This window comes from Apteryx mantelli, chromosome 26 (genome assembly GCF_036417845.1).
Source record: "Apteryx mantelli isolate bAptMan1 chromosome 26, bAptMan1.hap1, whole genome shotgun sequence".
Classification (NCBI taxonomy): domain Eukaryota; kingdom Metazoa; phylum Chordata; class Aves; order Apterygiformes; family Apterygidae; genus Apteryx; species Apteryx mantelli.
Genome location: NC_090003.1, coordinates 5696858 through 5723044, shown reverse-complemented (window position 1 = coordinate 5723044; position 26187 = coordinate 5696858).

Sequence of the window (26187 nt, the reverse complement as noted above, 5' to 3'; positions counted from 1 at the left end):
GCTGGTAATGTGCAATGACTGTCTATTATGCAATCCGCTCCGGTCCAGGCATTTTCCAGAAAGCCTAAGAGAAGCAAACAAACACTAAGTCCTGTGCTCTAACAACTCTGTGAGGCAGAACTGCTGGGCTCTTAGGAACAGCTTTATGTGATGCTACGCACAGTGTGCTAAAACCTTACTTATTCTTGATATTGCTATTGTGCCTGGAGATCTAGTCGTGGAGCTGCCTCCTCGGTGTGCTAGGTGCTGTATAAGCACAGACAGACAGGATGGTCTCTGCCTCAGTTTTGCTGTTTGGTCTGTGGGTAATGCCCTCAGGTAACACAGTCCAGAGAGGCAGGGCAAATTATGGCAATGATCCCAGCAGTAGCTGATGCCTCCTTTGCATTTGATCAGCTGGGCAAGAATTGACCCCAGATTGCTGCATGGCCAGGGGAGGACAGAGAGAGTAGAGCTGCAAAACCTCAGTCCCTCTTATCCCAGGAGCACAGGCACAGGAGACGAGGAAGAAAGGCTGCTACTTTCTCCGCAGGCTGACTTCCCTTTAGAAGGGTGTCAAAAAATCTGGGGATAGCCTTCTGCTTTCCCTTCCAGCCAGACCTGTGTTACAGAAAAGCGAGACACAAGTCATGGCTGAGCCATACTTGTAGTACCTAGGCTACTTTAATGCAGGACAAGATCATATTCTGCCTGCAGCTGCGAGCACACATACCCCTATATCAAACCACAGTCCCATTCCTTCTTACACTGCATCAGCGCAGCAGAGTTGCAGCCTACCCTGGTGCTTTCCATTTCTTTTGCTGTTAATTTCAAGGAGGAACCCCAGAAGTAACTTGTCATTGACTCAAGTCTAGTAAAGCTCTTGGGTGCAAGCGACCCAGGCTGCCGCTCAGAGACTGGAAGCAGGAGGCTGTGCTGCCTCCAGGATGCTGGGGAAACAGCCTGTGCATAAAGCTTTCCCCTTGCGTGGGCTTCATGGGGCCATCCGGAGTTTGGTGAGAGCCACGGACACCACAAAGTGGTGGCAGGTAGTAGCAGGTGGCCGATGTGATGATCCAGGAGGCCCCTTTCTGAAAGCACCAGGGCAGTGTGGTGCCTCTGCCTTGGTGTCGTGTGTCAAGAGCTCTGAGTGCAGGTTGAGCTTCAGCCAATTTGGCTTGCAAAAGCAGCTTTTCACTGAGGATTTTACAGGGCTCCCTGGGACAATGGGCAGTGGCAGCCCCCTCTCCCCCGCCTCGTCGCCCCGACGCTAAGTTATTTTACAATTATTATTTGAAGTCAATGTTTAGCTGTTGCCCAGGCAACAGCTCAAACATGCCTCACCTCATGGCCTCCCTGCAGCTTTGCATGGCTGCTGGAGAGCCGGGAAGCAGACTCAGTGCCAGGCGCTGAGGAAATGAGCTCTGCAGCCTCCCCAGGACATCCCAGAATATTGGAGAGCGTGGAGGAGAAACATCCCCGGTCAGATTCCTGGGCAGGCACCTCATTCAGCACACAGGGCCTAACACAAAATCCACAGCGTGCACCCCTCCCACCCCCCCGCACACCCTTCAGGTCCTCCAAACGCACGCGGATCCATTAGGCAGGTCGTCCAACTCGCACCACTCGCGTTGGTTCCTGCAAAGGCAGGCCCCACGACATACCCTCTGGGAAGTACATGTCCTCTGGCAGACGCCAGGAGTACTTACAGCCACATATATAATCCTGCAGCACCTGCTCTGTCCTCCTGAGCCACAGCCTGAACTGAGGCACGTGAACACAACACATACGAGCTTTCAGGCCATGCAAGGGGTTAAGGAGCTGGAACGAAGGCTGTGACAGGCACCCAGCAATCCTGCACCGCTAACGCAGGCAACTCGCTCACTGAAGTCACCAGGAGCCACATTTGCGTAAAGTGGATGGTATCAAATCTGGCGTCTCTGCTACAGCCTTCATATCAAGTGTGCTCAGCTCCCAAGTCAAAACACAGCTCTTGCAGCGTCACATGCTCAACCTGCTATCAAGAAACGAAATGAGGCCATCAGCATGTTGCTTGGTATATCGTGACCGAAATGGGGGACCTGCCAAGGGGGCAGAACAGGGCTTGCAGTGACAGGGACTCGCAGGCGTTTCTGGCTAGCGCACAGGGAAACAAACAGCAAGTCAGGTTACAGGCAGCGGCAGGCAGGAGGCTCTAAGTGATGTGCTTTTGGCGCTGCTGGTCATTGCTGGGGTTGGGGTCAGGGGTCAGGCCAAACAGGGAAATTATGGCCATTTTAGCAGTTTCAGTTCCTCTCTGCCTGTAAATCTGCAGAGGGACCTTTTTTTTTGTTATCCCTGTGCCAGCTCTTTAGCTGGTGTCTGCAGGCAGACAGGCTTCCTGCCTGAGTACGTGGTTCCAGTTCATTTAAGCGTTGGCTGTGCACTCTCAGCATCCCAAAGAGCTTCCTCTTTTTCCTTCTTCTCCTGCTTCTGCTTCCCAGCACCCCAAGTCAATACATGAGGGGTCAGTCTCTGAGAGACCCGGAACGTCCCTCTTTGGCACCCTGCAGACTCGCTGTGAGGTTAGCCCTATCACATCAGCCAGCCAATAGTCCAGACAGGCTGTGGATTTGCCACCTAGCCACACTGACACCTGCCTCTTTAAGTAGGATAGCACTTCTGTAACAGATCATGCCTGATGCAGGCCAGAGCTTACACCTTCTGGCCATCAAAAGCTCCCGTTAGCTATTTTGGAGTCTAAGTACACAGGAATCCAAGGTGAGGCCTTTTGTACTGAATGGGTGTAAATCTCCCCTCACCAGAGGTAATCACTGCTTGGATGCTCACTCCCAGTCAGGCATTGGCAAAGCAATCCTTGGGAACTCTTCAATAGTTTTAAATACTGTGAGATGATGGTGGGGTTCCAAAACATATCTTTTTTGAACTGTTACCCAATTCCTTTTGTCGTCCCCCTGCTGGAAGCCTTGCTGTGAGGGAATGCTTAGCACCAGATGTACTGAAGAGCTGAGTGATTTTTCCCAGTACAACTGCAATCAAGTTTGGTTCAGAGTTTTCTTTGCTTTTTAAGGCTAATTTCAGAGTGGTCACGCAAGCTGCGTGGGCACTAGCACAATGCAGGGAACAAAATATCAATATCTGCTGCAATTTTCCATGCAAGGGGAGAGTCCTCACACATGTCTTGGTCTTTTCTTCCCCTTGAAAGCAAGAGAAGCATTGAGTCAAGATCTATGGAATCCTTGCAGCTCAACAACACAAAATGAGCCCGAGTTGTCAGAAAACACAACTAAGGGGCCAAAAGTAATTGAAACTGCGCAGTCTCCATGCATCGTGGCAAGGAGGGAATCTGCTCTTATTTCCTTTTGACGACGGCCAAATGACCGTTCCTCATGCCTAAAGCCACTCCATCACCATTCTGTGAGACAGGCAGTAGCAGCAGCAGTGAGAATCAATCCTCTGGCCTGGCAAGGTGCAATTTGTTGGGTTGGCTGGGCATTTCCTCATAGGCACCGCAGAAGGCAAGACTGCGTCTGAGGTGGGCGACACTCGCCGTGGCGCACGCAAGGTCTGAGCGACGACTGACGGTCGGCATCGCCCCAACTCGTTCAGCCACCGGGGACCGAGAGGGAAGAGGGTGCCAGGAGCAGCCGGTGCAGCCCGGGGCCGGTGCTGCCTTGCCGTGTGCACTAGAGGGCGATGCCCCCCTCCGTTAGCGGGCCGAGGCCTCGGGGAACCGGCATCGGTCCCCCTGCCCCGGGCGGGATGGGGAGTCTGCCCAGAGGTGCGGATCCTGGCCCTGCTCGTCCCACACGTGCCCTCTGAGTGTGCCTGGCTCGCTGTGCCTCTTACAGCTGGACATCTCTATTTCAGCAAAGTCACCTCTGACTCTTCTTAATTCCTTCCTTTTTTCTGTGTTTGGCCCTTTTCCCATTCTTGGGCTTGCTTAGTCAGAGCGGCCTGACCCACGTGGGGATGGTTTCCTTCAGATCCATGCAAGAGCCCAGCTGGACGCGAACGGCAGGAAAGAAGAGGAGTGGCAGCGCTCCCCATGATGGGTACATGATCAGGGCGCCCTCCCTTCCTAAGGCTTGTGAAAGGTTGCCTGCATCCAAGCGTGTTGGCAGGGATTTCTCAGGAACTGACTGGCATTTCTGCTCTGTTCTGCTGTCGGGAGCCCTGTCTGCCTACACGTCCCACCGCTGAGGGGGCAGCGTGGGGCACCTGGGAGGTGTTTGCCCCATGTGCTCACTTGTAGCCTGAGAGTGCGAGCCTTTTTTCGACAGCATGAAGAGCCTTTGGTGCTGTGCAGCTGGGAGAGTGCAATGAGCAAGCTGCCAGGAAGGATGCTGATGTAGTAGTTCGCCCCTGGTGCAGGAGGATGAACTGTGCGACCTCTCAAAGGCTTGTTCTGGGATGAAATGATTCAGCACCCTCATGCTGACACTTCCTCCTCACAGCTGCATTTATGGCTGTCAGATGAGGGCTTTGGTCTGGTGAGATGTGCAGTGGCTCACTGCACTGCCTGCTTCTTTCCCTGTCTAAGTCCTGCTCAAGTCCCGACACCATTTCTTGTTGGTCAGATGGGCGGGAGTGAGGGAAGAGGTCATTCTGACAATCGTGACACTGATTACAGGTAATCAGGCCTCCCACTGGAAAGCTTCCAAGATTTGCAAGTGTCTCTAGAGCGTGTCATCTGCCCCTCTCCCTCCTAACACCAGATGCTGCAGAAACCAGCCTCTGCCGACACTCTCCCCTTCACGTTCCAGAAATGGCAGCAGACAAGAGCCCTGGGCAGCAGTGCTCTCTGGGGCCATGCCAGCATGACATGGGGCTCGGGGTGGGGAAATGGCATGTTCTTGCAGCACGGGAGAAGCTTCTTGTGCTGACACTCCTCCCATTGTGCATAATGGAAGATGCTCCCTTGCTTTGGACCCCTTGCAAAGCCTACATAGAAAGCTATGGCTCTCAGTGACCCACTTTTTCTAGGTGCTGTACAGTAGAGAATCAGAGGCCTATGTTCATAGCTAGAGAGAGACTGAGTAAGGCTAATCTCACGGAACAGGAAAACAGCCTCCTTAAAAGCCAGCTAGGGAGAAGGGACATTTTCCTAGTGAAAACACTGAGGGATTCAGTTCTCTGACCTTTCTCTGACTTCCAGGATGAGCTAACATTTGGACAGTATACTTTGTGCTTGGATAATCCATGTCTACCTAGCGGTGTCAGTGACATCTCTGTGCGCAGGGCAGAGGACTGTAGGACTCAACAAATGTTTGCCCAGTGCATGGGATTCTCAGGAGAAAGTGCTCTGTTTGTGCAAGCTATTATTAATACCAATTATGCCTGTAAAAGTTTCTTTCCGGGATGGAAGGTTGAGGTGTCTCATGACATGCAAGACACACAAAGGCCACAGATATTTATTGCCACATGAGTCAAACCTTAATCTTCTCCTTCTGCTCCCCCAACATCACCTGCAGAACCGGTTCCCCCCACCTACAGGCAGTAACTTAAAACCCTTTGTAGCAAGATGAAGAAAGGACAGGAAAGAGCAGTCACGTCCAGTTCTTGCTGTGACACTCCTTCCCCTGAAGGGCTGAACCTGAGGAGGACTTGACATGGAGACTTCCTTCACCGTGTTAGCATTGACTGATCCTGTCACTCTGCCTGGCTCTCTCTGTCACCCTATCTCACAGGGTCTCCATGTTCCTAGAGGCTTGGGACATAAACAGCTACCAGACATGATGGAACCACGCTATAATAACATAGCAGAGAGCAGCTGTCCAGTGAGATGTGTAAGGGGTTAAAAACCCTAGCAGATTCCTGCATCAAGGCCAAGCTGGAATCAAAATCATCTTGTGAGACTGCTCTGAGGGTGCAGTTTCCATAAGGAAGCCAGATAACTTGAAAGCTCAGACTCCTAGGCAAATAATAATGCACTGCGCTTCCATCCCGTTTCAGTCCAAGAGCTAAGAGGTTCATAGATATTAACCCTCCACTGAATCAATCTTAGCTGTAGTTCACAGATGGGGAAACAGGCTAAGAGTGACTGTGACCTGTTGTGACCTGTCTATGGGCAAACCTCTAGATTGTGCTTTCTCCCTTTTCAGAAATATGTTAGCACTGGTTTGTCAGCGCTGTGACTCTTCCCTTTGCCTTTCTTAATGAAGAAGTATGGGCCGGTGGCTGAGCCTTGGGACCTGGAGATCTAAGTTCTGTTAGTTATCGGACTGTATCATCATCCCCCTCTGTAAAATGGGGGTCCAAATCTTTCTTCCAGCCAAAGGACTGTTCTGAGAACATACTGAGGTTTGCAAAAATAATTGGAGATCTTCAGAGGAAACAAAAAGACTCTCACATTGTCCGGAGCTAAAATCTCACCTACTTAAAATTGGCCACAAACTGTTGTGGATCAAGGGCGGCAGAGAAAGGAGCCAGATTCTAGAACAAATCCTTTGTCATTCTTTTGTCTCCTTAACTAGACCTTTAGCTGGCATTGTCAGCTCAGGACAAAGGCACTCAAACCTTGCTTGACAGTGTATTGCATCTATGCGGCATAAAATTGAATTAACTGCAAGGAGCTGCTGAGATTGTATCTTCAGTCATGCCTTACTCCCTTACAGCCTGAGCAGCCTGCAGGCTCACTGTACTCATATTCTCCTGTATGCAAGATGTGATATAGATGCTGACTTCTGTTACTAGTATGAATTTGTCGGTTCTTAGCCTTGTGAGAGAGTCCTTGTCACTCCACCCACTGGACAGTGTCAAGCTGACAATGGAGTGTCCAAGTGGATATTATCTGCTGAGTGTGGACATTTTTGCTGTTGTGACTGAATGGAGATTTGCCTAAATCTCAGGCAACAGCAGAGCCAGTTAGATGCTTCTCACTCTTTTCATCTCTTATAGCAACAGGTCAAACCAAATTTATCCTTGAAGTAAAACCTACTGCAGTTCAAAATTGCAGAGATGTAGTCAGTTTGTGAGATGTGGTTAGTTTGTTGTCTTGCTAGAGCTCAGGTATGGGTTTAGACAGGTATCTTAACTCCTGTTGTGTCCTGTTCTCACAGCTCCCGCTCCCACTGATAGGGTGGCTCCTTCTTATCTCCAGCAAGTTGTGGTCTCTGCCCTTGGGGCTGCGAGACCCTACATTATATATAAATAACTTTGCATCTCACTGTGTTTGAATGCTGTTTATACCCCACTGCCTGCCACGTCATGTGCCAGGGTTATAAATACACTGCTGCGTCTAGACTGTATCTAAACTTGGCATTGGGTACCCAAGTTCATGAGAGGAGCAGTTTCATCTATTAGCACAAACAAAGGGGGGTGCCCCAATGTGTTTGATCAGGGGTCCAGAGATGGTTTGGCAGGAGATTCCTCTCCTCCTGCCATGCCAGAGAAGTACTGGCCCTGCTTTCTGAAGGGGCTTTGGAAACTCTCTTCCTCCCCCGCTCCAAAGCTACTGGGCACTCAGCCCAAAGGAAATACCTGACCTTATCCTTTCCTGATGTGCTTCAATGCACCATTGAGTGCAAGAAGCCCAAAACATCACAGACTCACCTTCACAAGCCTGGACAGATCCAAGTTGAGGCTGGGCTTGGGCTGGCAAGGCAGACTCTGGGGTCCAGGGGGGAATGCTGCAAGGCTGAGCTGGAAAGGAAGAACAAACAGGCATTAGCTGCTTGTTAAAGCCATGCTGATATAGCTGCAGCGGGAACCTCTTCTGGTAAAGACAGAGTCACAAGCAAAGCCAATATACTCCCCCATACAACATGTGAGTGGTAACATGTATTTTGGCTAAGGACAGTGAACCACTTAAGGCCGGATTGCCTGTACCTGTGTAAGGGAAGCTACATGACCTCCTTCCCATTTCTGGGTTTTGTTTGGAGGCTAAGAGCACTCTTGGCATATTGCTGGGCTGTTATATGACTGATGAAGGGCAGAACAGAGGATCACATCTCACAGCAGGGCACTGGCTGTAAATATATTCTGTGCCAGCATTGGCCAGACCCATGTGAAAACTCACTGGACCATAACCTTAGGAAGTGGCATGCTAAAGCGTGGTCGACTTCATAGGCTCTCTCACTGCTGTGCAGCATAGCTCTTCTCTAACGCACAAAGGCCAAAGCTTTCCCTGATGGAACAGCAGAACTGAATCAGGGCAGGCTTGCTTGCTGGATTGTGAAGCTGGAATGTCTCGGTGTGGTTAAAGGAAGGGAAGGGAAGAGAAAGAAAGGGAAAGGAAAGGAAGGGAAGGGAAAAGGGAAGGGAAGAGAAGGGAAGAAAGAAAGGGAGGCAGGGAGGGAGGGAGGGAGGAAGGAAGATTTTTTCACTTGCTTATTATAGAGCAGATGTTTAAAATGAATACATCCATAAATATACAGCAGATCTGTGGTTTCAACTATTTTTGACTTATGGATGCCCTAAAATTTTCCCAGTGGAGGTTCTGTCCCCTGACAAGTGAATATAATCCTCCTGTTAACTTTTTTTTCTTGGCTAACTTTGGCAGATGCCTCAGTAGCAGTCAATGGGTTTATGGATTTCAGGCTAAAAAATATTGATGGAGGCCTACAAATTCCTGAGCTTTTATGACATTTGACATACTGTCTACTTCACTAAACTAAAACCCCAGCTACAGCTCCAGATCTTAACTCATCTGTATCTATGAAGCCAGTGAACCAATCTGTGAGGTATATTTGAGAATATTCGTCACCTAAACCTTTAACGGGTTGTGTGTTTGTACAATACCGCTGCCACCAGGTAGGAGGGAGAATGAACCTGTTGTGTTCAGTGTGTCCAGCTTCCCGCACTGCAAACTTCTGAGCAGTTGCAAACCTCTGAGACAGCCCCAGACAAGCTACAGCCCACCTACGCTTGCACAGACTCCTACAAGGAAGGCCAGAAAGTACTGTTGTCTTTATCTGATCCGACTGTCTGCACAGCACAGACCATTACCTTCCTGACTTCCAGCACAACATCGGCCAAGGTGCTGAGACTTGCAAAACAGAAAAGAGAGAAATGTGAGAGAAGGAGGTGGGGAGGAATGATAATGAAGGAGACCAACCTTTCTCATGCCCCCCCCCTTCCTGCCCTTCCCCTTCTGTGTCCTTCTCAAGCAGCTGCAGGGCATTACTTGGTCTGTGCTGGACTGAGAGGATGCTGCCAGGTCAGCAGGATATATTGTCCATTTAGACACAAGGAGTGTTATTTAGTCTAGAGACTCTCAAAGGAAATATCCATTTGCACGTGAAAAATCTCTGGAATTTCGTTTGCTCTCTCCAGTGTCCCTGTATCTCTGCAACCTCGAAAATGCTGTTGCTGTTTTATCCATCCTCTGCTGATTCTAGACTTCACCAGCAGCCCTGTGTTCAGCTCAGCTCACATGGGGGTTTTGCACGGTAAACAGCAGGTTGAAAGCCTTTCCCATACCCCAGGTGCATCGTCCCCAGGCGTGCACGGAGAGCGAGGTGTTTGCCTAAGGTCACACACAACATTTGCGAAGGAGCAAGGGACTGAATCCAGGCTTCCCAGGTTGCAGAAAGAAGGTAAGAGGGAAAGATTCCAGCAAGAAAGACACATTTGCTCACTGAAATGTCTCTAAATGTCAGTTTGCTAATATATCTAGCCCACATTTTTCCTTCTTTTTTTTTAAGAGGACCAAAAAAAGTCCAGATATTTTGTTCAGAATACCTGATTTTCAAATTGTCACCCTCAAAAATTCCATGTTATAATCTCACTCCTCCCCCCTGCCCCTCACTGAAGTTTTCACTGACAGGGTGGAGTTCACTGGCACCCAGAAATACAAGGCTGTGGGGCTACGTGGATTAGGGCCAATGAAAAATCATGGTAGGGCTTTTTCTGTTTCGTGTTTGTCCTTCCTCTCAGCAGTGGGGAGGGCTGGTAAGTTATGTGCATGTTGTACTCAACCAACAGAGGCTGCATGTCTGAGACATGCTAAGTCTTGCTAGCAAGGTGACTTCCCTCTGGACCAGCCTGCAGCTTGGACTCCTCTCACAGGACCAGGACAGGGGGTGCCCCGAAAGTCAGGCAGCAGAGGGTTAAAGAACAGGGGCATAAAGGATGTGATGGTAAAGCCGCAGCAGCCTCCCTCCAGGTGTCCATTACACAAACTTTCCAGCCAGACAGTTGGCTCAGGTCTTTCCCTTTCCCCATGACTTGGGCATCCATCGTCCCCAGCTTTCCCTGGAAACCCCGAGTAATGGACACCTGCTTCTACATTGCTTCCACTTTACCATCAATACCAGAAGAACAGCTCAGTGTAAAGGCAGCCTGGGAAGTCTGACAGCATGTCAGATGCTCTCTGACCAGCAAACCAGGTATCCTCATAAAGAGATAGAGCTGAGAACACCTGCGCTCTTGAAGGAATGCAAGCCACAGCTATATGAACGCTTTTCAGGCCTCCTGAACACCTTCAGGCTTGGACAAAGTGGGAGGCATCATACAGGAGATCAGGGGAAGAAAGAGACTCCAAGACACTCCTGAACGTTAAATCAGCCTTCAAAGACTTCTTCCCCTGCCCAGCAGGAAGCGAAGTGGGAAGGACACCTTAAAAGACACCTTAATATAACCTGGAAAGCAGGATTTGTGGCACGATTTGATTTGGGGGTGATGCAGAATTCAGGAGCAATTAACTGAGGGAGCAAGTTCCACTGCCAGTTGAAAATGAGGGATTGCAGGGAGGCTCTTCCTGGAAAGAGCAGCAGCAGCCGCTCTATCGCGGAGCATTAGGAGCGGGCAAGGAGAGCTTTGCAGGTGAAGCCGTTTGAAATACACAAGCAATGGCCCACCCCTACCTGGCAGGGTCACGAGCAGTCCTCCCTCCAGGACCAAGCCCCACTGGCACCATCCCTCAGCTCGGGTGACAGGTCCTGTCTGCCTTAAGGAAGCCAAAAGAGGTGGCCAGGGCTTGCCTGAGAGCAGCGTGGCCAGAGCCCGGTTGCGCCCACTCGTGCTTTCCCTTCGTGCCCTCCCAAACACCCTGCCGCTTCCCCAGCCTTGCTGCTGGAGATCCGTATCGTTGTATTCCCTGTCTTGTTATTAAGATTTATCTTTTAATGAGCCGACTGAGATCATTGTAGTGACGCACTCACCCAGTGATGTCATCACCCTCACCACAGCTTCCAAGGCATTTTTGAGTCATTCTCTTGCCACACAAGCAGAGCTATTTGGCTTAATAATAAAAACACCTTCCCTTCCCAGAACAGCAGAGACTCAAGGGCTGGGAGGGAACCGGCTCACATGCACTCCACTGGTCCTGGCAGCGAGAGCCTGGTGGATTTGCAGCCATCTCTAACCCGCTCTAGCTTAGCAAAGCTAGGCTGGGTTCTTTCCTTGCATTTCCTTCCTGTAGTTTTAACCTCTTCTTCCCTACCCTTAGCCTGCTGATTAGGCCAAGCGCTGTTCCCGTCTGAACAGCAGTCTGTGCTATGTTTTGGAGAGAGAAGACACCTCCCCATACTCCTTTCCAGTGTCTTTGGTACCTGAGCCTCACCGATGCTGCCTTCTTCCCTTGGCCTCTGAACTGCTGTCGTCTATCCCCTCGCCGGGGGATCCCAGCCTGCCTCCTTGTCCTTACACCCCTGCTGCCTTCTCCTCACCTCGTAATCACTGCCAGCTCCGGTTGAGTTGGAATGGAGCCCAAATTAATACGCACAGCAGCACTTACTAGTTTGAATCCTGCTTTGTGCCCATGTTGGCTGTGCCTGCCGCACTCTGCCGGGGGGGAGCAACCGACTTAGGGAGGCTACGGAGATTTCCTCTTTCTCTCCTGTTCCTTCTAGCCCATTGCTTTGTATTTTTTTCTCCATCTGACAGCTGCTTTATTCTTCTCTCTCCAAGACTGCTTCGTTTCTCCCATTCTCTCTCTGCTGTTTTTTCCAGCTCCACCCCCTCTCTGCTCCACTTTCATGTTCGAATTGCAGGGGATTTTCCCCCATCTTCTCTCCCTCTGCTGTGGTCTCATTCCATTCCCCACAACGGGGTCTGTCTTCAGCCCTTTTCATTGTTCCTCCAAAACTAAACCCGGTAAATCAGAATCCAGCTTTCCAAACAGGGTGACAGAGAAAGGGGCTTGAAGCCAGTCAAGAGCACGTGCATCCATCCCTAGCCTCACCAGCCACCCTTAGCCATGAGCGAGAGGAGCATTTGGGACCTTGTGACGATTCAGAGGGAATAACACCCGCCAGCCCGAGCAGCTCCTCACAGCAAGGCCCAAATGGTTGAAGCAGCGGCGGGATGCTGCAGCGCTGGCTGGCACCGCGGCTGCTCCCTGCGCCGTGTGCTCGGTGTTCAGCTCCTCCGCTACGGCTCCGGCTGAGCTGATGGAGTCACATCACCCGTGAAGTAAATAGCGAAGGACCAAACCCAGCCTCCATTTATTCCTTGCTGGGTGGAAACAACCAACGTTGCAAAGCTGCCAACTGGATTTTGGCTGACTCAGAGCCTTTGCATCTTCTCAGAACCAACCAACCAGAGCACGTGCTTAGCTTTTTCCACTCGATCTAACCAGTCACTTAATTTAAGATTAGTTTCTTAACATGCCTGTTTAATTAATACTGGAGTGCAGAAATAAAAGTGGCAAAAGCCAGAAAATTCACAGTTCAAGCTTCAAATCTTTCCTGACTCAAAATGTAACAAGTTCAAAGCTGTCCTGAGTGCTGCGATTCTCATCACATTTCACACGACACCTGCCGCGGCCTCCGAGGCAACAGCATGGTTATGAGAGATTCTTCACCTCCGCATGCTGCAGTCCTTGACAGCTCGGTCAGGGGAGACTCCTCATTAACTGTTACCGTCAGTGGATTTATCACATATGCACAAAGATCAACAGCTCCAAATCTCCATAAGTCAGGAAGCAGCTAGTCCTTTTCAGGGGACCGTTGTGAACATCAGCGCGTTAAATTGCAATCCTTGCCGGGGTCATTGCTTAGAAGACTGCTATTACTCGCTACCTCTGAAGCTACACCGTAACCTCCACTGGGTCTCAAAACCTCTGCAACCACTACCTTTTTCTATGCCCTTTCATATAACCTTACTAATGCAAGTAAGTCTTGCTCTGTACACATTTAAAGAGGTAACAGCAAAATAGCCCCCATGCAGATACAGAGAGGTTTTCAGGTTCTGTAAGACCATTCCACTTGTTGCTCAGCCAGGGGCTTCCAGGACACTGTATTATCTACACAGATCTCAAGGCACCTCAGAGGAGTAACTCAGGAGCAAGGTGTAGCTCAGGAATAAGGAGGAAACATCATGTTTGCAGTATGCGAGACTGTCATGCAACGCACCGTAACCTCAGCAGCACGAAAGATTGCTAGGAAATTCCGAGGACTGTGAAGGAAGGAAATCATCCAAGTAAAGTAGGTCCAACAGACTTTCTGTTGTTAAGGATTCCTGAGAAATTCATATATGCATACAAGAAAGACAGGAACAATCCTATGTTATACAACCACATTTTGTCTCCTAAAATTTTTCTAGGAATTTCACATCAATGATAGATATATTTCAATTTTTCAGTGCTAAAGGTTATCTAATGCCACAGATAAACAAATGGTAAAGTAGACTTTAAAGCCTGGATGTCTTTCTACACTATGGGCAATCTACCTATTTAGCCAGCTTTTGGGAATGGCAGCCCACATATGGTCATGACACGCAACAGAACAGAAATACCCCAGTGAGATGTTTGCTGGCTACCTTTTCCCCTCCTGCTCTGCTCCCAGCTAATTAGGGAGCACGTCCCAAAAGGGGGCAGTCATGGACCTCTGCCCTTTGGTAAAGAGCCGTGACAGCTTGTATTTAATTCCTTTGATCTGCACAGTATGTGGGAAGCACGAGGGTCTTTTCTCTGATTCTGAATATGTATATTCTGCTGGACCATGGCCTTACCCAGAGGGCAGAGGAAAGTCGAGTTCTTGGCAACTCACTTATTCCTGCTGCAAAAACACCACCTCTGACTTGGTTTCTCCCTCCGCTTGGTGTGCAGACACTGGCTGCGGCCTTGTGATAAGGAATCATTACTGAGAGTTATAAATAGTTATCAGACTGGGGTCACTAAGTCTGCGTGTTACTCACTGTGAATGTGTCAGCCAAAGTTCTTCCATCAGGAAACTGCATTTCCTACCCGTGGTCTGTCTCAGTCTCTCCTCCCTCCCTAGAGGTGTCTGCACCGCAGGGTGTCAACACCTCTCTCTTCAAGTTCTCTTCCCCTCCATTTCCCATTCTCTTTCTTTTCTCCAGCTTGGTGACACCTCTCGTCAGGACCCTCTCCTGCCCTTCCACAGCGGCTGGGAAAGCGTATTCTGGCTTAAAACAGGGAGGTTACAGCTTGCTGCCCTTGGCATGATAAGCAGGTTAATAAGAGCACCACAGTCAGCAGGGAAGCTACAGTCGGGTCGTACTAGTGAGTTACAGCAGAGAGAAGCGAACACGGGGTGGAAAGGCAAAACACTGAGCTGCTCCGGACAAACTCCCCGAGTCTGACAAGCAGACATACCAGAGATGTTAGTGAGTCCATTGAGTAAAGGGCGATGTTGCATGTGTGTCAAGAAGCCCCCTTGTCACAGCCTATGAGAACCTCAGCTGGAAAGCCAAAGATGAGATAAGGCCATTTTTAGGTAACACGGAGAAAGCTGGAAGGGTAACAGTGCTGCTCCCAAGGACATAGCTGAGATTACAGAGAAATTAGCATTACACAATTGTACTTTACGGAGACCCAGGGGCAGGTGAAAGGGAGGATACTTCCCCAGAAGTATCTGTACTAGCCATTCCCAGAAGTTACTAAGTAGAAGATTAGAAGAGTTCCTAATATAGCAAATTAAAGGATCATGAGGCTATTTTTTTTAATTTTGACTCACTCATTTGTACACTTCTAATGGTAAAGGTCTTTCCTCTGTGGAAACTCTTCCTACCAGAACTTAAGCTGACTCAAGGGAACATTTATTTTGGGAGACTGCTTTTTAAAAAGAAAACAGAAAAACCAAACTCTTAGCACTTTTCACGTTTATTCATGTCTTGAGTAAACTGCTTCCTGTGCAGACAGGGTAACGTAAAAACCAGGCAACACCCAAACCCCAAAGCACAGTGTCCCTGCGAGGAGAGCTCTGGGCTGGAATGCACGAGACTGTGGCTCTGTTCCTAACTCTACACTGGCCTTTTGACTGCCTTTCAATGAGTCAGTTCATTGACCCGTGCCTCAGTTTCCCTACTACTGAATAAGCAATGATCCTGACACCCCTGGGGGTCTGTCTGCTCCTGAACCCTGCTAAGTAAGTGTTAAATATTGCTGCTAGCGGGCCAGCCTGAATCAGCTTCAGTATGATCTCTGTTCCGAATGTGTTTACTAGACTTTGTTCTTTCTAAAGGATCCTGTACTTCAAACACTTCTCCTTAGAATAAAAGGCAAAAATATATACAAATAAGTAAACAAACCACAACTCCACCAGCCAGGAAGCAAAAAACTCCCTGAGAAAGACACTTATTTGGCTAGGTGACATCCTGCCTGGGTAAATTCCCAATTGCCCAAGAAGTATCTTGTGAACGGAGCTGTTAATGTGTCAGTGAGAATGTGTTTGGTTTGGGGGGGGGGGATGGAAACTGCACGGAAATTAACTCCATCAGCTGGGGGGAAGGAGATGAGCTGGGTGAAGATGGGGCCAACAAGGTGGTGTCGTGAGTCAGCCCCCCCTTTCCCCGTGATGGTTTCACGAAGGCAGAGCAGCGGTTGGGCTGACCCCAGCGTCTGTCTCCTCCGGCACCTCGAGGTGTGCGGTTTCAAATCCTGTCTGCCTCCCTGTCCTACTGAACAGCAACGAAAGCCAAGAGGCAGAGGAGAAAAGAAAACAAACTAAACCCAAATCACTTTAAAGGAAGTCAAAGGCCAGATGTTCCTTGCGTCCTGTCCGCTGCTGCCGCAGTTGCCATAGCCTGTGGTTGTGGTTAGTCTGTCTAGAGCTCATGCGAGAGACACTGAAACTGTTTACTGGAAACTCCCCCAGCTCTGCGGCTGATCATCTGCAGCAACACCTGACAGCCGATGGCCTGGCCAAACCCCGCGTCTCTCTCAAAATGGGAAGCTTTGCTTCTGCTGAGCTCAGGTTTTTGAGGATGCTAACTTCGGGAAAAGCGTTGTACAGGTAGAAAAACATTTCCCTCATCAATTTGCTTCCTTCGTGCCCTTAAGTGCTGTCCCTCATTTCCCCTTCTGCGAGCCAGGAGCTGTTTGGATCTTCTGTGGATATTAAAGCCACTTTGTGCCAAGGGTTTTGCTGAAACCACTGGCCGGTTCCTGCCTGGCACAGGGTCAGCGATGAGCTCCTCCTGCTGAAGATCAGCCCTCGTGGGAGATGCCTGGCTCCACGCTGCCAGCTGCGACTGTGAAGGAGGGAGCAGTATGATCCACGCGTGAATATTGCCAGGGTTACACTGAATAGCCTACTATCAACTGTAGGAACAAACTCTGTATTAATAAAGCCCTACAAGACAGGCCACACAGTCAGTTTTGATGCCAGAATTGCTCTAAAACTTCCATGAAAACACACAACCCTCCCCCCTCAAAATCTGAGATGCCTAAGCATTATAAAAAATAAGCTGTTCTTTGGACCTGTTTTATTTGAAATATGGAGGAAAAACAATTTCTATCTTTCTACACGAAGAAAGTAAAGCAGTTGCTGTATCAGATCTGAGGCTGTGACACTGCAACTCGTTCTGTATGAGCTGTGCCGTGAGCTGTGCTAGCACGGGAGCTTGCTGTAAGAGCGGGGACAAGAGGGCACGTGCGGATACCACTGAAAACAAATAAGACTGGATATAAACTCTCTTGCAGGTATGAAAACAGAGTAGCTTTGTGATGGACTGTAATGGTGTCCTTCTAAACTTTATGCAGGAGTAAAGGTTGACCCTGTAACCAAAATCATCCACTTCCTGTAGGAAAACGCTGAGAGAAATGTCTGCTATAGTCACAGCTAATTCAATCAGCCATTTTCTGCTTGTGAAATTACAGTTCCTAAGTTAGCAGCCAGTCTCAAAGAGGAATATCAAGTATTTTTGCTGTCATTCCTTTCCACTTTCTCAATACTGATTTGGGCTTGATACCGCTTGACTAAGGTAAAACTCTTCCTTGACATCAATGGGAGTTTGGACTGGAAACTCTCTGTTGGATGGAGTCATTTAAAAGCTGCTATTTAAGGACCGCAGGGAGAAGAATCAAATCCAGTCTGTTTCCAGCAAGTAAAGGTGATGGAACAAGGAGAGCAGTAGAAAAATTCCACTTGTTAAGCACCATTTACCGCTCTTACTAATCCTTCTAAGGAATCTTGGGCTAAGCAAGGTCAATAAAGAGGCTTTAAGTAGAAAGACCTGCACAACCCTTTCGTTCTTGCTATACAGTTCAGAAAATTAAGTCCAGTTTGGACAGTAGCAAATGATGAGCCTACGCCAGGCGATGATATGTCTGGTGAGATCAGGAGGAAACATTTCTCACTGGCGAGCAGAGAGAGAACGCTGATTACAGGATTTTTAAAATGGCTGCACCGAGGCTCACGGGGCTTAAGGAAGCTGCGCGGGTCCTGCGCGAGGGGCTGAAGTCAAAGCCTCGCAGCCCAGAGAGCCGCTCTTCTCGTCTGAGCGCTCCCTCGCCAGCTCGTACGGAGCACAGAGAAGATTTATGTGCCCGACCTGCAGGATGCCATGAAATCAGGAGACGGCAGCGCGGGTCTCTCTCTGCGTTTGTGGCAATTAAGGAGCACATTCTTCCCTGACAGTAAGTTACGGAAAACTCTCCCACACAGTCCAGGAAGTGCCAGGAATGGACACCAGCCCTGTTTGCTAGTATCCGCTGTGGATGCCAACGCTGCGTAATAGCTGCGGATATAATGTGTCTGGCAGCGCTAGCACCTGGCCAGCCCTGCGCTGTTTGCTGGGGAATACTAGCACAGGAGACGGCAATAGCAAGCCTCGCATTGCTCCCTTTGGCTCTTCACTCTGAGGAACTGGGTGGATTTAAATACATTATTTAACAGAAAGAAAGGTGCCTCTGCCTTTGTGGGTGGCCAGTGGATTTCACACAGAAGTGACGCCCTTGCTCGCTCCAAAATGAAATATTCCTGGCAGGAGAGAAATTGAAATCACTCCCCGCTCCCTCCACAGCGCTATCATCTGTGCTGTCTTGTTTTAGTGCACCCAAAAGTTCCCACTCCCTTTTGTGATTAAGGTGAAAGAAGGAACGATGTTTCAGTGAAAGAAAATACGAGTGCATCAGCTTTGGTGTAGCATACACAGAGGAGGAAGTATCTCTTTAAACAGCTGGGAAACTTTCTCCTGGTGCTGTGTCCGGTGCCAGGGAGCGCTTCAGAAACTAGGAGGATGTACAGAGTCAGGCGCAGCATGTTAGCGTATGTTTAGCAGACACCATTATGTGGGATCAAGTTTCTTCATACCACTTTTCTGCAACTGGCTGCATCTGAACACAAAAATTAAACGCAATTGCCTCTATTATGGAAAAGAAATTGTAAGCAGGCAAAGCACAGAAAGCAAAACAGACCAGCTGCATGGGATATTTTGGCCACTACAGAATAAGTAGAGAGTATAAGATGGGCCAGCGTCTACGCACAACGCTAACCACAACTCACGGTTTCTCTGAGATTAGAGCATAGCTGGCAATCCAGAACAGCTTGGAGAGGCCAGACAAGTCTGCAGTGAAGGGGAACTGGAGAAGGACGCTAGCAATTCCCCTAAAATACTGGCATGGCCCTGGTAAACCACATCAGTTCTGGTCCAGTATGTAGAAAATTGCATTTTTTTTTTTTCTGCTTGATATATACGGAGGGCAGCAATAATGGTCTTAGTGGAAATTTGTACGATGCCTGCAGGTAAAAGGCACTGCAGAGTGTTAAAGCAGTATTTCTCTGTGCAGATCAGGGCCTCAGGGACCTCGTGGCCGTTCTTACCCTTCCTCGCGCAGGGCACTGTCTCTCTGTCTTTTATTTAATTGCGGCGCAATCATGATTAGTTACAGCCCATTTCTTGCCTCTCCGCAGGCCATGTGGGCAGCACCACTCGCGCAGCGCTGTCTGCCTCGGCTCTCTGAAGCGGAGCCAGGACAGGACGAGGGAACCGCTGAACCGTCTGGCCCCTCTCCGACAGGAAGCCGCTCTGCTCGCGGCACAGACGGAGGCCTTCGAGGTGGCTGCAGCAGGATGTCATCCTCCTCACACGTGGGTGGCAAACGGAGGGGGGCAGAGGAGGATTGCAGTGTGGGGGACCTGCGCAGGGAGGAAGAGCGTAAAGCAGGAAAGAGAGGCAAGGGAGAACAAAACCGAGGGGGCAGGGCAGGAAGAAAAGTGAATCCAGCCGTTAGTATCAATCACTTCAGAAACGCTGAAACGAACCAGCCTGAGGGACTGGATCAGCTCCGCCTGTGGCATCAATCCACTGCTGTCAGCAGACCGACATACCATGCAGTTGGATTCGATCACTTTAACAGGGCAAACTATTCCTTTTTGAGAAACGCCTCCATCCGGAATAGCACGGGCTTCTTGCAGACCTCTGACTTGGGCCCGGCGGCTTGGACGCTCGTGTGTCATTCTGTCCTGTCCAGGGTGCGTGGCGAAGCTCGTTGCTTATGTTCAGTCTGTGCTCCAGTCCCCACCAAATATGATTTGCTCTTGCATTGCAACCTATGCCCCTCTCTTACACCCGGGGACAGGCGAGCATAAGCGATCACTGAAGTCTGTGGCATCCGTTACACTAATTCCCTTCAGTGCTTTAAAGGGGACCAATGGTAAGAAATAAGTAGCTGTAATAAGTAGCCTCTTCTGCGCTCTCTTTTTCCTGATGGTCGGTAGCCACGCGCAGCAAATGGCAACAGAGAGCCTGGCTCATGAAACAAAGTGCTTTTCCCCCAGATAAATAAAGAAGTGCAAGGGTGTTGTGGCTAGTTGCAGTTACACGCAGTACTTGTGGCACTTAATCAGAGGGGAAACAAACCAGCCTGAACCACAGCTGCTGTCCCTCCGGTATCGTATTCTGCTCCATAGCAGCACACACATCTAATGGCAGAGACTGAACCCCCCCTGAAAGAGCCAGGGATCCTGGCTACCCACTCCTCCACTCGCCCAAACCCAGAAAACCTTAGAAAAGCTGGCCTAGAAGAACAAGTTCATAGTTCCTAGAATAACTTCTAGTACAAACCCTAGCTTATCTCCAGTGGCACACGGTCCCCAGGGGGGAGGAGGTAAGAAAAGGGTGACGGAGGTCTGCTTGCTGTGAACTTAGCCAGCTGGGCTTCTACAAGGGCCCAGAGCTAGATGAGTTTCTATAGATGGACCAGTTGTGCTCTCCTGACATTTCCAGTGTCACCTCTGCTCTTGCAAGTGTCTCTTGCATGAATCTTGAAACCAGCTGTTACAGGGCTCCCAAGACAACATATGTCCACGGAGGTTCCCACACATTCAGCTTGCTTCCAGCAACCTTGACACATACCTCTTGCTGTGGCCATATGTGATATCTTACACCCGTCCGTGTCTGAGACTCTAAGGAAATGATTTGCTAATTAAACATGACATTTTCAACCTATGAAGTCTGCTTAACCAGCATGAACTATTCCACTTTCAAGTGATTTTGGCTGCAATTTGCAATAATTAGGGGGATTTTCCATGCCTGCCCCTCTCTTTTTAAGCAAAGCTGATTTTTCTGCCTCTGATGTTTTATTTGGGTGGCATTTGGCCACCAGCTATGTGCAGGTATCGTATATATGTCCAGTGGTCTTCCCCTGGCAGACAGCAGGGAGCAGATGTAGGGGTTTGAACTCTGCTGATTCTTCCCATCACTCAGCTAATTTCCGTGGTGATGTATTCACACCAAAAAGAGCCAGTTGTACTTAGGCAATCACCAGGAAGGAGCCAGCAGCTTTATACCAGTGTGAATGAGAGCAGAACTGCATTCAGAATCTCCCTCGATAGTGCCTTGGGTCACAGTCCTCATCTTGAATCATGTTCACCAGTGTGAACTTGGGAAGACTGATTGCTCTTTCTTTCTTATGAGCAGAGCTAGGCTAGTGGGAAAGTCTCTTAAAAAGAAACAAAAGTTGTCACCTATGGGTAATATTGCTTCCAGTGTAAACCCACTTGTAATCTGGGGTTGGTCAAACCTGCTGGGGTGCTTAATATCTCGTGGGAACTCTATGACATGGAGAAAGTTTGGGGCAATAGGAAGGGAACAAGTGCCTATCTTCTCTCCTCCTCCAAATGAATGGGATGGACTAGACCTCTGGGCCTGAAAGCTGTGTTGTGAGTACGGTGAACGTGGCTCAGCAAGGTGACAATGGTTTGAAAGGACTGGAGCAAAGGAGAATGCCTTTGGAGAACTGCTCAAGCTCACAAGGAAAGCAGGCAACTTCTTCGGGGTCTGTGTGTTTTGCAAACTTCCCGCTCTGGCTGAGTGACTTGTGAGCTGACTTGTTTCCCACAGAGCAAACTGGCTGTGCAGGGAAAAGATCTCATATTAGACCTTTCTTCTGGCAGGGGCAAGCAAATCCTGGCCAAATTCCATGCCATTAGCGAGCAAAGGGTAATCCAGGAGCCAAAGAATTCCTGGATGCAAAGCCAGGGTACAAGCATCATCACTTGTCACTGCTATGCAGTAATCAGCTTGGAGTAGAGTTGAAAATCTTCACATTCAGGACGTGCACTGATTAAAATGTTTTTACTTGTCCAAAACCATCTAAGGAGCTGAGGCAAAAGCTCAGGCTACAGACAGGTCTCCTCACCTTCATACCTGGGAAAAAAATTGTATTCAGGACTGAAATGGGCATCTCTGGACCACATCAATTTATGTATGGAGAAAGATTTATATGTTGTAGCTTGGCCTTGACTTTACTGATGCAGGGGCATATCTGGCATTACAATCAGTCATCACCACAATCACTCAAATAAATCCTCCTCACCCCTGCCTGGATGTGCATACTGTGAATAGTAACCCCACTACGAATAAAAGCTTGGTGCTAGCATTGGCAGAACAGAAACAAGCACTCAGAGGATTCTGATAAGAACTTGTGCAAATCCCAGTCTGGGCTGGATTAGACTGAACTGAGCCAGATGGTTTCATCTCAGAACAGACTTTCTTTCCATGAGCAGCCTGTTTCCACTTAAAGCCAGGCAGGGACAATGCAGAGTTTCCCCTTCTAAAGGGCAGGAAGGAGAGAAGCTGATTTGTGTTTTCTTCCTGCTCCAGGATTCATAAAGACATAAAGAATGCCACACTGAGTCAGACCTGTATTTTTCTAGCAATTATCTTTCTTTGACAGTGGTCTGTAACAGATGTTTAAGAAAATAATAAAAGGAAGACAACAAGCAGACTGTGGTCCTACTCCTGATTTACTCTCTTACTTCCCATCAACGGATGGGTTAGAGACTGCCAGATTTCAGACTTGTGATAGAGTACCTACCACCTTTCCACTGCTCTGATTCTCTACTGATGTCGGCGTGTGAGGCCCAGTGCGTCACAGGGAAGAAGGGAGTCAGATTTCTATGGGATTGTTTTCCAGTTTATCACTGGCTCAGTTATGGATCTTTTGTGTCTCTGTTTCCCCAGCTGTAAAATGGAACTAGTAATACTTTTTTCTATCCCTTACTATGCGTAAGAGATTTTAGGATGGAAGATATGGTATGTGCAAAAGATTAGGAACAGGCATGACTAGCTTGGGCTTGAGTGAAGCTCCTGTAGCTTGGTGGGAGGCAATGCATTCAACACCTTTGAAAATCAAGTCGGAAGTGTGTTACGCTCCTGGCTGTGCATTTGACAGGGGGTAGGGACCCAAGACACCTGACAGCCAACTGCCCTGTGTGAATTAGCCTAAAAGCCAAATCCATCCTCTATCCAAAATAAGCAACAAAAATTTCCTTGTGTTTACAGAGACCAGGAGTGAAAGATCCAACTTTACAGGCAGGCATATCTGTACTAGCAGGGGAGCTGACTGAAGCCTTGTTTCTTGTAGATGCATGTCTTGTGGTTGGATTCTCTCATGCCTAATAAGGTGCAGCTTTTCTTATGTTGGAGGTAAAATCTGAATTCTTCAGTCTCTGATGAGAACTGAACTCACAAGGCAGCCTTTTCCAATAGAGACTATCACAAAGAGCATCTCTGTCCTTGACCAGGTGCCCATTTCCATGAAACCTTGCAGGAACTTAATGACTTAGGAAGCTCTTGCTCTCTGTTAGACTCATTTGTGGTGGGCCAATAGTTGTCTGGGCAGATACAGCCAAAGAACCTGAATTAGGGCTAAAAAATAAGGTGGTGAAAGCTAAGAAAATGGCCCTCTTTGCAGCCAACACAGTTCATCACTACACTTCTAGGTCACATATGGTCTTTTGAGGGACACCTGCATTTCATATCTGATGCTATCAGTTCTTCATTCATAGCCATGATTGGTGTTCTGCATCTGCATCTCTAACTGTCTGGAGCAAGTGCCGTATCTCAGCACCTCTTCTTTAATCATGAGTTTACTTCCTGGTCTGTGCCTTAGGCTTTCCGCTCCCTTTTGCCATGACTTATGATTTCACTCTTGCGCAGGACTGTGGGTGGCAGCTGATACAACAGTCTGAAAGCATTGCATGGAGAGGCACTTGCATGGCAATGGCTTTTTCTCTGCTGGGATTTTTCTTCCTCCTCTGTCTTGTAGAACAGTGAAGAAGCTGGGAATTATCCATGCTGTGAAGCCCTGTGAATTCAGGGGAATAGCAGGGGAGCTTTTTCTCATGAGTCTCTCAAATCTTTCAATATGTGTTTTGGATTATGACCCGAAGGGCTCTGAAGCTCATGGAAAGGCTCACAATCCTTTCATTAGTCCTTGGATTGAACTTCGGGTGAGCTGAAAAAAATCTGAGACGACTGAGGAGGTGATATTTCCACAGTCAGGGGGAACAATTCAGAACTGCCTTTACACTGAACAGCTCTACCAGTCCTGATGCTAAATGCAAGATCAACTGTCAATACTTATTTCTGCTGCATGGGTCCAGCATGCACAAAGATAGAGAGAAAAGGCAGTGTAGGGAGAGTGATGTGAAACATGATTCTAACAGAGGGCTCTTGTGATGGTCTGATGCAGATTTTCGCTTGTCTCTCTCTGTCTGGAAGCGACAGCTACAAACTCCTTTCCAACCAAAAGGAACAGCCTTCTTGTTCAACGAACAGGTCTGGGAGTGAGGCAGCACAGAGGGCATGGAGGGATGTCATTTCTACAATCACAACTTTCAAAGTCACCAGACTGAGTGACAGGAAGAATTGCGGTCAGCGTGTAAAACGGAGGGCAGGGGGACAGGAACAGCATGAATCTGAGCACGCTAAAGCACCAGGCAGGGAGTCGATCCAGGTCCAGGTGGGACTGAGACCCTGCGTGTGCCCAGGCAAACCCGTTAGCTTCTCCATGCCTCAGTTTCCCCAGCTGAGAAAAGGAGATGACAGCCTTCCCCTCCTACGCAGGGGCACTGTGAGGCCGAACTCATTAATGTTTGCCAAGCTGCTTAGAAAACCTCTTACGGAAGTTGCTGCACAGCATGAGCACAGAGTTTTGTTTGTTTGTTGTTTTTTTTTTTTTTTGAAACACTGAAGAGATGAGCAAATGAAAGAGTAACCAACATAGTTCACTGCCTCTTTCGAAATGCCTGGTGAAACCCTCGCCAGCAAGGGGAAGGAGTTTGCAAGGGAGAAGAGAAGCAGACTGATGCCAAGTCCAGTGCGTGAGTTCTGGCAGAAGGAGGACGAAAGCGTCCATCCTCTCTCACACTTGCCTGGTGGCAAAGAAAAGGAAAAAAAAGAAAAAGAAGAAAAAAAATAAAGGATGGTGGGGGGAAGAGAGAGAGAAAAAGCGAGTGGGAGAGAAGGAGAGAGGGAGGGAGAAGCAGTCCAGCGTGGTTGGAATAACTGCTCACTGTAGCCTGTCCAACAACAGCCCTGGCGGATCATAAAACAACCTCTCACATCCATGTGGTTTTTGCTGCTAGGAGACAAGGTACAAAACACACAACCTCACGCCGGGCTCTGTAAAACCTTATATCCCCCTCAGACCCGGAGTTCATCTGAAGAATTTGCATCACCTAATTAGAACCAAACTGAGTTTCGCAAAGCATAAAGCAAAAAAAAAAAAGGAATAGCCCCTTTCCCTTCTTTGTCCCCTTTTTGTGATTTCGGTCACCACAAAATTTGAAAACCGCCTTCCTGGCCTCTTCCCAGGAGAGCTTCCACGCAGAAGCCCTGCCGGCAGGTCCTCGCCCCGAGGGCGGCTGCGGGCTGGCGCCGCTTCCTTCCGCGGGCACCCGGACACAGGTGCTCCGTGTCCCCCTGCCTCCGCGGTGCGCGGAGCCGCCCGGCCGCCCCCGGCAGTACAGCGAGGCCCGGGACGCCCCGGCTCCGGCTCCCGCTCCCGCCCCGGCTCCCGCTCCTGCTCCCGCTCCGGCTGCGCTGGCCCTGGCCCGGCGGGCCCTGCCTCGCGGCGGCCGCTCTGCCCCGTGGCCTCGCTCCCTGCCCCAAATCCGCCCCCAGGGCTTTTCCTACCTGCTGCCACCATCCGCGTCCCACGTCCCCGTGTCCGAGGGGCTTCGACGCCGCCCGGCCTCCAGGCCCGGAGGGCTGCTCCGGCGCTTGTCGCTGGGCAGCCGGCGCTGGAGGGCCTCAGGGCGGGAAGGCCGCTGGGCGGCTGGGGGGCAGGCGCTGGGGGGCAGCTCGCTGTGGGGCAGGTTGCTGTGAGGCAGCTTGCTGTGGGGCAGGCCGCTGTGGAGCAGGTCACTGTGGGGCAGGCCGCTGTGAGGCAGGCGCTGTGGGGCCGACGCTGTGAGGCAGCTCGCTGTAGGGCAGGCCGCTGTGGGGCAGCTTGCTGTGGGGCAGGCCGCTGTGAGGAAGGCTGCTGTGGGGCAAGTCGCTGTGGGGCAGCTTGCTGTGAGAAAGGCTGCTGTGGGACAGGCCACTGTGGGGCAGGCCGCTGTGGGGCAGCTCGCTGTGAGGCAGGCCGCTGTGGGGCCGGTGCTGGGCAGCAGGCCGCTGTGGGGCAGGACGTGTGGGGCAGGCCGCTGTGGGGGGAAAAGCCGAGAAAGCGGCGCTTGTCGTGGGCCGGCCGGGGAGCGCGAGGCCGCCTGCGCTGCGGGATGGGCGGCTGCCGCCGTCTGGCCGTTGGGACCACGCTGCCGGGACCGGCCGTGGGCAAAGCCGCCC